The 13,094-nt window shown below is 53.3% G+C and overlaps 1 protein-coding gene across 3 annotated transcripts in view; it reads left to right on the top strand.

The window, feature by feature from the left end:
* Window positions 1-13,094, top strand: part of LOC122379704 (heterogeneous nuclear ribonucleoprotein L-like) — a 90,257-nt gene that overhangs the window by 35,455 nt on the left and 41,708 nt on the right. The gene's annotated exons all lie outside the window — the stretch shown is intronic.

Raw genomic sequence — 13,094 nt, 5'->3', positions numbered from 1 at the left:
GCAAAATGATTGAGCGCACTTTTGTGCCCGACGCAAAGAAACTCTTCTTCATGATTGATAAAGTCCTTCCTCTCACGGCCAAAAAGACGCAAGACTGGTGCTTTGAGAACCCGTTCTTCTTCTGGGCATATAATGGTCAATCTGGGAATAGCCCAGACCTCAATTTGATCAAAAATATCCAGGCGACTCTTCAGGAGAGCGTCTAAGAGCTGTTAGTAGCCACCAACATCGATTGCCTCACCAGACAGCTCCAGGAGGAGTGGACTAAGCTTTGGCCAACAGTGCTTGACATGCTCATGTTAATTATGCCTGAACGCCTTTGTCAGTGTATCGCACATAAATAGGAATATATGAAAAGATGAAATTTTCATGTCACCGCCGCTTTTTCCATTGCTATAAGACGAAAAAGTATGTTCGCGTAATTACTTTCCACCCTGTAGTATGTAGGTTTTACGACTTTTTGCCCCACCAACTTCCCATGGAAAAATTTCACCCATGTATGTTTTGACTAACATGCATCGCTAGACGTCTAATGAATAGACTACAAAGACTTCTTTCATATCGGACGTCTTTCTGAACAAAACAAATATTGTATTTTTACATTTATTCTTTATTTTGTCCTCAATGGTCAGACTGAGTCTTATCATTTCTACCGACTCACGTCCAACCTGTAGCCTCCAGAATTTATGGTAGTGTTTTTGTTAGCATCCTCTCCGCGGGTTGCATATGACGGAGAGCGGCGGCAGACAGTTTGACGGGTCTCTCTGCTCCCCTGAGGCGTTCTGTCTCCACCCGGCTCGCGGCTGCCGCCTGTGACAGCCGCGTCAGAGCGCGACAGCTGTGTCGTGTCGGCGGCAACCGGCGGCGTCTCATCGTCCCAGCGTCGACACAGACACTGACAGCGCAACACCGGACGGCGACGGCGGCTGTCCGGCCGCGTCACGGCCTCCGTCATCCTCCGTCAGTCCGCGCTAACTGGTCCGAGCCCTCACCAGTTGCGCTAAAAAGCGGGGATATCGCACAGGATAATTGATCGAGGACCAGATCTCTTATAAACAACGCTGCATAGTGCATTGCTATATCCTTTTGTCACTTCCCATGCCTCGTCTTGCCGCGTCTTGACCTCACGTTCTTCCTCCCGCCTCCTTCCCGGCGCCGCTTTGTGCACTCTCCCGCGTCCCATTCGTCCCTCCAATTCATTCCACGGTCGCCGCGGAGTACTTCCGGCTGGCCGGCCGCATGGTCCCTGCGGGGCCCAACTCGGTTATTGCCTCGCGTGCGAAGCGTCCGACGAAGATCAACTTCTGCAAAGTTGCCTCGCCTTGTCCCAATGAAGACACATCGGGCCCGCGCCCGCCGGCACTGCAAAGTCAGCGGGGAGGGCAGACTCGGTGTGCCGAGCAGAGGTGGAGACCGATAGATTTTCTCCTTCTCCCATCCTGTTGATCTTACAATGGCGTTTTGGAGAAAGAGGAGTCAAATGTTCGTATACAGTTTCGTGACTCGATAGATATGATTGACGGCCGTTGCCGCAAAGTGACATAATGTTGCTACTTTTTTGGCAGGGTTTGTCTTCATTTGCTATTGCACGCGATTTGCAGGTGATTCCAGTTAGCATAAGTTCTTGCCTTGCTGCTTGACATTGCATTGCATTCCTGCCTGCAATTTCCTCCTGAATTAGCTTGACATGCCATTATAGTAAGATATGCTTCAAACTCTTACAAAAAAGAAGCATAGTTTGACAACAAACGATAAACGTTACTCTAGCAGAAGATGGCAGGTGTTGCTTGTTAGTGTTCCCTAGCATCCCACCTCATAATCGGCACCATTCATTGATTCATCGCGGAAGGACCGCTGAATCCTCGACAGACACCTGCCCCGCACGGCCTCGTCGCGTCCCTTCCGTGTGTATAGCGCCGGGCGTCAACAGAGACACACCTGGATCTGGGTAGGTCGTTCGTTTGGGGGTGCCTGCACGAGGTGCAGAAGCACCTGCAAGGCTGTCGGCTTCCGCGACTGCAGGGTGCGTGATGAACTCACCTGGTTAGCGGTCGATGCAGCTGCTTCTGTGAGCGGTTGACGTCCAAGCTGCTTGGAACTGAGGTGGAAGCCGCTATATAATCTGAATGTGTACGAGGGTTGGATGGTATCTGAAGACCCATTGGGCTGTTGTCACGAACGTTAATAACAGTTAATGTCACGTGATCCCTACCAGTCACGATATAGCGGCAGCAAGCCACACCTAGTGGTTTGGCGTTCGAGCAGCTTTAGTTAGATTTGTTTTGGTCAAGTAGGCAGGTGTTTTGGAGACGAGTCAAGAACCTGGAACCTCATGAATCACTTGATACTATAGGGAGTTATTTCCCATATATGTATAATGAGGATGTACCAGTGCTTTATATCCGAATATCTTCTCTTCCTCCTGCATTTATCTTCATAAATTCAACGTAGTCGTCTCAGAATTGGCTTAAAAATCGCACGATAATTAAGGAATACTTTTGTTATAATTTTAGCCTTGTTTGCAAATGCAAGACAGACACATTTAAACGCCCTGCTGTGGTAAGCTGCAGATTCTGCGTTAATATTGTTTCGTCTCCGGCGTTTGGGAGCCTTCCGCCACCCGGCTGCAGCCCGCCGTCAGATCTCATTTCTCCCTGCCAGTCGCTGCCAGCCGGCGAGCCTCGGCCCGACTTTATCGACTCGGCCGTGACAGCGGTCCGGCTCAGTGTGTTACCGGACGTTTCTTCGGACAGTTCTTCTGCCGGTGCTGCGAGTCGAACACGGACGGTGGCGACTGGCGGCAGCTCAATCGTTCGTCGCCCGTCCGTCGTCCGTCGTCCGTCGTCCGTCGTCCGTCGTCCGTCGTCCGTCGTCCGTCGTCCGTCGTCCGTCGTCCGTCCACCCGTCCGTCCCGTCCGTCGTCTGTCGTCCGTCGTCCGTCGTCCGTCGTCCGTCGTCCGTCGTCCGTCGTCCGTCGTCCGTCGCCCGTCCACCCGTCCGTCGTCCGTCGTCCGTCGTCCGTCGTCCGTCGTCCGTCGTGGGTGGGTGACAGGGCGGGACCGTCGGTTATCGCATCCGTCGCCTGGCTGCAGAGCGGGACGGCCTCTGTCGGTGTCCCCTGCCCCGTCTGAGGGACGGTGACACCGCCTCGGTTCCATCCGGCGGCGGCGGCGGTCGCCAACTCAAACACGCAGCGTGCCGAACGCCGCGCTCGTCGCTCCGTCGTCAGCGGCGAGCCGAGGCCGCGGAGAGAGCGTCACCTACGACGGCCCCAGCTGAGACGACGGACAGCAGAGCTGCGTCCCTTTTAGCGACTGCCGACGACTGCGACCGCCGACGGGTAAACACAGACACACATGCGTAGGAGGCCCGTGCTGTGGATGGAAAAGGCCGGCTGGGTTTGCGCCCGGGGGACGGGGCGACCCCAGGGGCCAGAGAGCGGAAGTTGGTAGCTCCGGTCGCAGAGGGAGCCCTGGCGCTGTGATGCTGCCTTCCCGGAACATCCGTCTCTCTTGGGAGAGGGGAGCAAGGAGAGGGAGAGAGCAGGAGAGAGGGGATGCCGAGGAGAAGGGAGGAGCCGGCTCCCTTGGGTGGCAGGCCGGCGTAGTGGAAACTGTGTGAGGGTATCGGAAAATATCATGGAAGAGGGGGCAGATAAGAAGAGCCGGGTCAGAGAGCGGGGCTGTCTGACCAGGCCGATCAGCTGAGCTGGACCCGTGGACTGGCACCGCTGTTTGGCACGTCCTCTGATCGCTGACACTGCTGAGAAGTTGTCCATCATCACACATGACTTGGACGAACGACGTGCCAGCGCCACTGTAAATTAGACCGCCAAACAGGGCTCCACCTGTCCGATACGGGACGGCTCTGGTCAACAGTCTCACCGTGACAACCGCCCACGAACCCCACCTACACGTGGCACCTGGGCGGGACACCATACCGTTCCTAGCCGCGCGCTGACTCCCAGACATCCCTGTCGACCCCGGGAGATCACTGCAGCGCAGTGTCCCGCCGTGATGAGCTCGTGTTTACCACACCGCTCGCCGTTAAAGCCGCCAATGTCGCCGGGTGGGGCCGGACCAACGGCGGCGTCCCCGCCTTCCCCTCTGCCAATGGTCCGACGGCCACTGCCGAGTCGGCGCCGACGACACCCATAAATGTCGCCTCTTAATGAGCGCAGCGCGGCCAGAAATTGTGACATCGCCAAAGCGCGACGTTAAGAAATGGCTCGTGATTATTCGTGGGGAGCTGTGGTGGTTGAGCTCTTTGATGTAGAGGGGATGTGTGGTGCTAAAATTATCGCTTTTAGTGGAGTGAATTGAGGTCTGAGCTAGAAGCTGTCAGTCGTTCTTTGGTGTATTTTGAAGTTGAAGACTATGTAGGTTAGGCATCGGTCTGTTTTTGCCATGTTATATCTGAGTAGCTCAAGGTGCGTGACTCTAGTTGAGTTGCTAGATTGGCACTTTATATCATATAGTTATTTGCGTCTATTTAATTGATTATCAGCAGAAAGTGGAGACATTCAAATGACACAACCTAATGGCTCAAAGACATTTCCCGGCTCGATAGTGACGTGTTGGGGTTTTACGCTGTATGTTTTGTGATGATTCATCAACCAGCCAATGCGGTGGTTTTGTTTGGGTAAAAACAACAAACTGTTTGTTTGCTGAGCCGGTGACCTGCAAAACCGATCTTTTTGCTCGGATGGTTTGAAACGCCATCAATGATTCATGTTAGTGGATGTAAATGACATTCTTGTGCAATTTCTTTGCATGTTGCGTTAGTAAGAGTTGCTGAGAAATTGGGTTACGGGGACGGCCAATACGGGGTTCAGTGTACCGTTACTTTATTAATTTTAATCACATCTTGGCGTGCCAAAGCATGCCAAAGTGCCCTGTTTAACAACAGTGCATACTATGTTCCTCAGAAATGTTCCATTGCCACCAATTGCGCCCACAGCTCTGGGTGAGGCGCTGTTGGCCGACATTTTTCGTTGTCCCTGCTCGGTTCAACGATTTTCTTCCGGCTTTGCAGCTGCCAACAGCTTGACCCCCGCATCAGCCAGTGTTTGGAATATGTCCGTCGTGATGGGCAGCTACATGGCCGTCCTCACGTCCGGCCTCCTCACGTCCGAACCTGCTGTGTCGTGCATGTTAGCTCCTGAGCGGCCGTCACAGGTCGGTCCATCAGGTGAAGGCCGAATGATGGAATATCGCCTGAATTCGATGGCTGACAGAGACATCTGCGTCACGCCTCAGAGCTCATTCAGTGCGCCTTACCGGAGGTGTTTTTCTGCCAAAGTATTTATGGAGTGAGCTTTCAGCGGCTGTATCGACAGCTGGTCCTGTAGAGCTGGATTCGAAAGCTAGATTCTGGAGCTGAACCTTAGACTCAGTCTAGCAGATCTGTCTCTGCCTATGTCTTCGTCTCTGTCTCTGTCTCGGGTTCCCGTCTCCTTCTCCTTCTCCTTCTCCTTCTCCTTCTCCTTCTCCTTCTCCTTCTCCTTCTCCTTCTCCTTCTCCTTCTCCTTCTCCATCTCTCCTCCGTCTCCGTCTCCGTCTCCGTCTCCGTCTCCGTCTCCGTCTCCGTCTCCGTCTCCGTCTCCGTCTCCGTCTCCGTCTCCGTCTCCGTCTCCGTCTCCGTCAGGTCTCGGACCGCCGTGACGGAGATCATGCCGACAGCTATGGTCCGTTTGAGCCATCGATCGTGCTGTTGCCGCCACTGCTGTCTGACTCCCGATCCTGCTCGGAGTTTGACCCCCCTCCCCCACCCTTACCCCACCCCCACCCCGATCCGAGGGGTGGGGTGGGAGTAGGGGGGGCTGTTTGTTATTGCTATGGACGGGATGGCGTTGTCGAGCCGTAAAATGTCCAACTAGCGCGCCATGTTGCTTCGCTAGAGGCGCTTTGCGCTGAATATTACCAGCCTTGAAGGAAACCGTCGATTGTTCTCTTGCAATGAGAATGGCGAGAATGGAGCGGTTCGGTTTTGTGAGGACTTCTGTTGTTTTATTTTCCTGACCGATGAGTCGGAATTCTTATTCTGAAGGAGTGTTCTTTGATGTTTGTTTTCGTCCCGCCCTAATTCGTGAGGCTTTGATCTAGTAAGTGGCAAATGTGGTGTCTTTTACAAATGTTAATATAACGCTGCTTCGTTGACCACATACTCGAACGGTGTTTCACCTTGCTGCAAAGCAGGCCACACAAATATTTCATTACAGCGCGCTGACCCTTTAGCGAAGCTTTTTTCACGAATGAATAAAAAGTCATGAGATTTATTCCTTAGATTGCATGCATGTCATACATTCTCCTCTCATTTCTCTTTCATTCTCCGCCTCCTTCCCCACTCCCCCCAACCCCTCCCTCTCTCTCCCATACCACACCCACCACCACCCGTGATTTCCCTGAGCCCATACACCTGTGTCACGGCACACACAAGTGGCCTGGGTCCACCGCCCGACCGTGTGCCCGTTTCTGTGTCCGTCCGTATGTCGGTCCATGTGTGTCCGTCTGTGTGTCCGTCTGTTCTGTCCGTGTGTCCGTGTGTTCCTCTGTGTGTCGGTCCGTCTGTCCGTCCGTGTGTCCGTCTGTGTATCCGTCTGTGTATCCGTCTGTGTATCCGTCTGTGTATCCGTCTGTGTATCCGTCCGTGTGTGTCCGTCCGTCTGTGTCTCGGCGTATGTGTCCGTCCATGTGTCTGTCTGTGTGTCCGCCCGTGTGTCTGTCTGTGTGTCCGCCCGTGTGTCTGTCCATGTGTGTCCGTGTGTGTGTCCGTCCGTCTGTGTCTCGGCGTATGTGTCCGTCCGTGTGTCTGAGTGTCCGTCCGTGTGTCCGTCCGTCAGTGTGTCTGTCCGTCCGTGTGTGTGTGTGTGTGTCCGTCTGTGTGTCCGTCCGTGTGTGCCGGTCACGCCAGAGCGCCACCGCGCCGCCACGGAGCGCGGAGCGGCGATTCACTGCTCCGCCGCCGGCGCAGTTGCAAAAACGGCCCGCTGAAAGGGCAACCACCTGCCCTGAGGCGGCGGCGGCGGCGGCCGTGGCGGCGCAGCTGTGTTATAGGCCGTATGTGGCGCGCAGCGCAGTGCAGAGACGGTCGTAGTGCAGGGGCGATGACGCAGCGTCTTACGCCGGCTGCATTCATCGTTTGGAGCGTGTTACCAATGATGAAACCGTTTGTTAGGAAATGCCGCCGTTTTGTGCAGTGTTTACAAGAGGTTGGAATTCTGCGGATGTCATTGGCTTGGACACAAAAATGTGGATTTTTATTGTCATTTTGGCTAGGCCAGCAAATGCCCCAAACTATTATCAATCCGTCTTCGATTTACAAGCTTTTACCTCTACTTCCGCTTAAGAAAATGAGAGTAGCCGGTGAATCATATATTTCCATACAAAGTGTATATGGCAGTAGCCGTCAGATGGAAGACCTTGCACAACCAAAGACAGAGTGGTCAGCGATAGGGAGGGAGTAGGGCAGAGCGCGTGCGCTGCGGTCGCGATAAAGGTTACCCAGGCCGCCGCTCACGTGATCATCCCGTTATCACGGTCCAGACGTGCGAGAAAGCTGCGGACCGGGCGAGCCGCGTAAGGTCAGAGGTATGTGAGATCAATAACGCGGCTGGGTGATGGAGGATAGGCTCGTCAGGTGGGGGACCTCCATTGAGTGTGACTTGGGTGGTGCAGAGGGGTGAGTGAAATTTGGTATCATATACTCAACACAGTGGACAGGATAAAAGCTAAACGATCGTTTGACGGCTTATCAAAATTGTTTTGAGCCCGACTGAAAGGAAGCAGTTATTCCAAGCTTGAAATAACTACTTCCATAATGTCTGCTGCAACGGGTCGTTTCGGCTGGTTATTGTCGACAATAACGGTTGTATCGGTCCCTATAGCTGGCCCTGACGGCGGCAGAACGACGTTTGTATATCACATGGACTGTTCGCCGGCAAATGTTGGTCAGCTTCCGCCCTTGATGTCCTCGCATCAGTTTGCTATTCAGTCTATTAATAGAAACAAGTCGAACGTGAACGTTGCTTCAGTTTTCGGAAGTTGAATGCTATTTTCGACGGCAGGTAGATTCATCAGTCTCGGTTGATTCCAACTCCGATTTTCTCCCACGGTCAAAAATGGAACCGATACAAAGCACATCTTTCCAGTTGAAGCTAACCTTTAGAAAGGCTAACTGGAAGCTGGAGTTGATTGTTTAATGTATTCCTTACCACTCCAGAAGTGGATTTTCCTGGGAAAAGGTCAATCTGTGACCAGAAGTGGCCTTTCGTAAGGTCAATGAGCCTCATTGGTGACATTATACCTTTTATCGACGGTGTTGCAAACCCGGAACCGAGCGAGGAAATTTAACTGACCGCTGACATATGACCTCATATTTCGCAATAAGATGCCGCCGGGGTCGACAGGTGGCCTGCACAAATGTGCTCCATTTTCTTAGCTTCAGGTGCTGTAATAAATTGTTGTAAATTCCGACTTCAAATAATTTTTAAAACACTTTTAAATATCTGTCATAAATTGATGATAGTTATGTTTGTGACAACATAGGACCAACCCTTCTCAGCAACGATAATGCTGAATCATGATGAGTTTATTTCTTTTCAATTCGGCTCTATGACTTAGATAAGCATCTAAGGAAAACGCACACCCACCACCCTCACTGCATGTCCCACAGACACCCTGTGTCGACCCGGGGCGTGACACCGTGATATGCGAGGGTATAACCTGTCGTCTGACGCGCTCTGTGTCGGAGGGACGTGTCAGATGCCAATGAACGGGGTCGGAGCACGCCAATAGACAGTGGCCGCGGTGGGGTGAACCTCAGACACGCACGCAAAGAGGAGCACGTGCGGCATGTGGCTGGGCGGACAGGAGTGGGTCGAGACGCGAGAGAAGCCTCAGCTGAGCATGGAGACCTGGAAAGGCGGTCTGAGTGTGAGGGTAACGGATGCAGCACGGGCTATGGGCACCTTATCAAAAGGTTCGCATGAATGTGTCAGCGAATAGCCCTCTGTTGACATGTTAGTAGCAGTGGTGCCACAGACTGAAGCATAGACGCTGAGAATGCTGAACTTGCTGGTGACGTCCGCTCATACACATATGTGTAGCGTCCAATGGGTTTTGTCCCGATGCTTTACATATATAACATATATATGTGTATATTTAGCCGACTTATTATGTCGGCTTTTATCTGATCGACCGTAAAAAGTCGGACACAGCCGACAAAGCCATCAGAACAGGAATCATCAAACATCCATTCTTTATATCTTCTATAAAAATTTACAATATTTTGAAGTTTGTATGTGGGTAGATATGTAAATTCCAACCATATAACCTATCTTAGCTATGTTGCCTGTGGCTCAAGCAATGGCCAACCCAATTTATTTGCTCTGTTAGATCCCTGTATTTGTACATCGTTATCAATGCACGCTGTGACTGTGCCCTGCTGATGAGGCGGCTCTCTTGAGCTAATCAGTGCTTAGTTCCCAATCATGTCTGAGTGACTCAGATAGAGACCTACTCGGAGCGTCTGCTGCGGAGCGCTGGCGACCACCTCAGTGCAGACATCCGCCATGGTCCGGTACTGATAGGGTCTCTGATACGGCGGCATCCCTTGCCCTCCAAATGCCGGACCAACGCTGTGCTGAGACTGCTGCACTCGAGCGCAAATAGAGCTGTTTGATAGCGGTTACCAGCCATGAATAACCTGCTGTCTTGGGTCGTTGAGGTACTTGATGCTTCCCACTTCGTCGACTAGACGGTCAACACTTCAGTCTCTCATCTGTTGATATCTTACCCCTTCAGGCGGTAGTCCGTGCATGCAGGAAAGGCTCGCCTTCGGCCTTTGTCCGTCATGTGAATCATATCAAGATGGCAGCAGCTTTTCGCTTGGCGCTAAGTTGCAAGTTATTAATGCAAAGCTCGCCTGATACTTTATGCATCTTGGCCTTGCACTGGATGGCATCAGCTTTTTGTTGTTGAAAGAGGTGATAGCACAGTGAGTCTAAGTAATTTATTTTGATATTAATGCTCGCTACACTCATTTTACAATAAAATGCCATGACAAAAAGGAAAATGGAGGTCATTGATTGCGCGGTCACTGTACTTACACCATTTTAGTTGATTTCTGAGCGGTTTCGTTTCCGACTGAGTCCCCACCTTGATTTTGAGATCACTTTCACTCGTGCGATAGTCTGGAGCGTCCACCGGCCGGCGCCCGGCGCGGACCGGGGTTCCAATCAAGGACGCGACGACAGGCGAGCGGAGATCCCCTCGCAATCAGAAGTGCCGCGTCCCCGGTGACCTCAGTGTCAGGCGGCGGGCGGCGGCGGCGGCGGCGGGGGCGGCGGGGGCGGCGGCCGGGGCAGGGATTCGTCCTTCCTCCGTTCGCGGGATTCTCGGCCTGGCACGCGGTCGGTCGGCGGTGGTGGCGGACAATACACCGCCCGACAAAAGGCGACGACGCCACAGGGGGTGGCCGGTAATGTAGCTCTCGTGGAGTATTGTGCGCTCGACCAGACCGCCGCGCCGCCACCGCCGTCGGCGTCGTTGTCGTCGTCGGCGCCGTCGTCGTCGCCACCGCTGCCTTCTGAGACGACACGGGGACGACGGGGTACGCAGGATGACAGGGATGAAGGGATGGGGAAGGAGAGGCTGAGATACTGTCCTAGATCGTGACGAGAGGCAGGGTGAGAGAAAAATCCGCGTTGTGTCTGGGTCTGGCTGTGTTGGTATGAAATCGGTCATGTGTGAGTGTGTGGAAAGCACTCGTGAGCCTCATTATCTTTTGGAGGGAGTCGTTTTGGGAGCCATCCAAGAGAAGTGTGATAAAGTGTGTCTTCTGCAAGTAAAATGCATGGTTGAAGTCGGGAACACCGCAATGAAATAAGCAGCAAACAAATGCTGGGTGTTAGAGATGTTTTTATTTTATGTATGTTTAAACTTTGCTTGATCACAAAGGAAAATATTCATAATTTTTGGATAGATTTGCGGCACCAGTTTTACCTCTCCATATTTATGCATGTTCACATTTGACACGCTACCCAATTGAAAAGACTGCACGATTGGTCAGTCATTCCTATGAGTGCAGTGGACAGGAATATGGATCCAATTACAAAAAGCTTAGTGGGGTAGTCGATGTAGGCCCCAATTCGTCCATCTATCGAATGTCGATAACCCAGTTATCGTTGTCAGGTTATAAATGGATAAGGTAAATAGCACCTGTCATCAGTGACAAATGCGCAATCGCATTTGTCGCCACCCTCACTCACGGCATGATGATTCTGCCGACAGAATGCAGCCATCCTTCTTACCAATATGCCCAGATATTCAATCTGAGCATTACTACTTATTTCTGCGTGCATAGCATATCTGTGATAAATCATCACATGCCTTGTAAATTCCTTGTAACACCGCGATCTTCTCTCCCGTCCAATTTTCCTTTTCTACGCCATTATCATCGCGCGTTCGCAGTCCCGCACTTGTCCAAGCAGGCCCAAACTCGCAGCGCGCGGCTCCCCTATCTCACAGACGGCGCGGCGGCTCCTCTGTTCCACCCGGCCGACGGGGCTGTCTTGTGACCGTCGCCGGCGACGATGAAGCATGGCGCAGCGGCGGCCGAAGCGGCGCGATGAGGCAACGGCGGCTCTATTTTGGCTGCGGCCCGCCGCCGACCGCGCATCGCCCGTCGTCCGTCGCGGTCGACGGGTGACGTCGGCGACGACCGCCGGCCGCGCGCCGAGCCGCGCGACTGATGAACGCCGCGGCGGAGACGACGGGCGGAGACGGCCGATGACGGAGCCTCGTCAGCCGCCGCCGCCGCCGGTAGACGCCGGCCCGGTTAGCGCCGCTCTCAGGCAGATGGCTCCGTGGGTCGTTCATCATAGAGCGCTGCGCCCCGGTGGCCCGAGGAGGGACGCGCTGTGTCCACCGGCGGGAGCGGGGTCCTGAGGCTGCCAATCGTGCAGCAGATCTGTCCTGCGCCGCCACCGTTGACGCAGATCTGGCCCTGCCACTGCAGCGCTATCCTTGTTTTGGTTCGCTGCCAGCCTTCTGGTGAACAACATGCCCGGAATAGCTGCGGCTTCTTCAGGGATGATGAATTGCTTTTTAATGAAATATATATTAATTATACTGCAAGCTGATAAATGAGAACACCCGGAAACAATGTGGGGTCTATTTTGTCTTATTTCATGTAGATTTAAAGTTGTGCATGATTAAACGAATGGGTGATTAATTTTTTGCTTTCTTCAGTTTAGATTTATTATTTGCGATACTAGGCAAAAGGCATCATTCTTTTGCTATCCTTCTCAATGAAACTCAGGTCCTGGCGGCAGCGGCACGTCATATCTGGCGCCTGTGCCGCCCGACTCGCCGCTTCTGTGGTCGTTTGTTTGGGACATCTCCGCTCCCTCCCCACCGCCCGGTCCGTGTCCGCCCTCTGTGGTGACGCCCTGGCCACTGTTTGTGTTGGTTGTGTGGCTCCACCGGGCTCTGCTGGATGTTCCCGCGCTGAAAGGCTCAGAGGAGAGCGCCCTGAGTGATTCCGAATAGCTGAAAGAGTTGGAAGAGGAATGGGGTTGATAGTGGCAACAGAAATACGACTCTTGGGGAAGTCCTCAGGCGACTTTTTCCAACAGACCGGCTAAACTTATCTCCTTCGTTTCTGTCACGCTCCATTGTAGCTCCTGTTGCTGAACGAAAATCCAATCCTCTCAATGTTCTTTGCTGTCCCTCGTGGTTATCTCACGCAACTATGCGTCTTTTGTTTGTCTCTTTTGTGTAAGTAATGCGTCCCTGGGCACTTGCGCTGCCCGCGCGCTGTGCTCCTCTACCCAATGCGGCGAACAGAAGCGATCACAATGTGGTGGGCGGACCCACCCCTTCTCCTCTTCTCCCCCCGTCCATTCTGCGCCTTCTTCCGTTTTCCGGCCGGAAGGGCGCCAGTTCCGGCGGTCTCTCAGTCCACCGGGCGGTGGACGCCGCCCTGACGGTGGTACGGTCGGCTCGTTTCGCGGTGGGACGAGGCCCCGGAGACCACTGACAGGTCACAGGACTGGACCGGGACGGATCCCGGCTGTGCCCAGTCAGCTGATG

This window comes from Amphibalanus amphitrite, unplaced genomic scaffold (genome assembly GCF_019059575.1).
Source record: "Amphibalanus amphitrite isolate SeventyFive unplaced genomic scaffold, NRLGWU_Aamphi_draft 000083F_arrow, whole genome shotgun sequence".
Classification (NCBI taxonomy): Eukaryota; Metazoa; Arthropoda; class Thecostraca; order Balanomorpha; family Balanidae; genus Amphibalanus; species Amphibalanus amphitrite.
The sequence above is the reverse complement of the archived record's forward strand: the minus strand, read 5'-3'. Positions and strand labels throughout refer to the sequence as shown.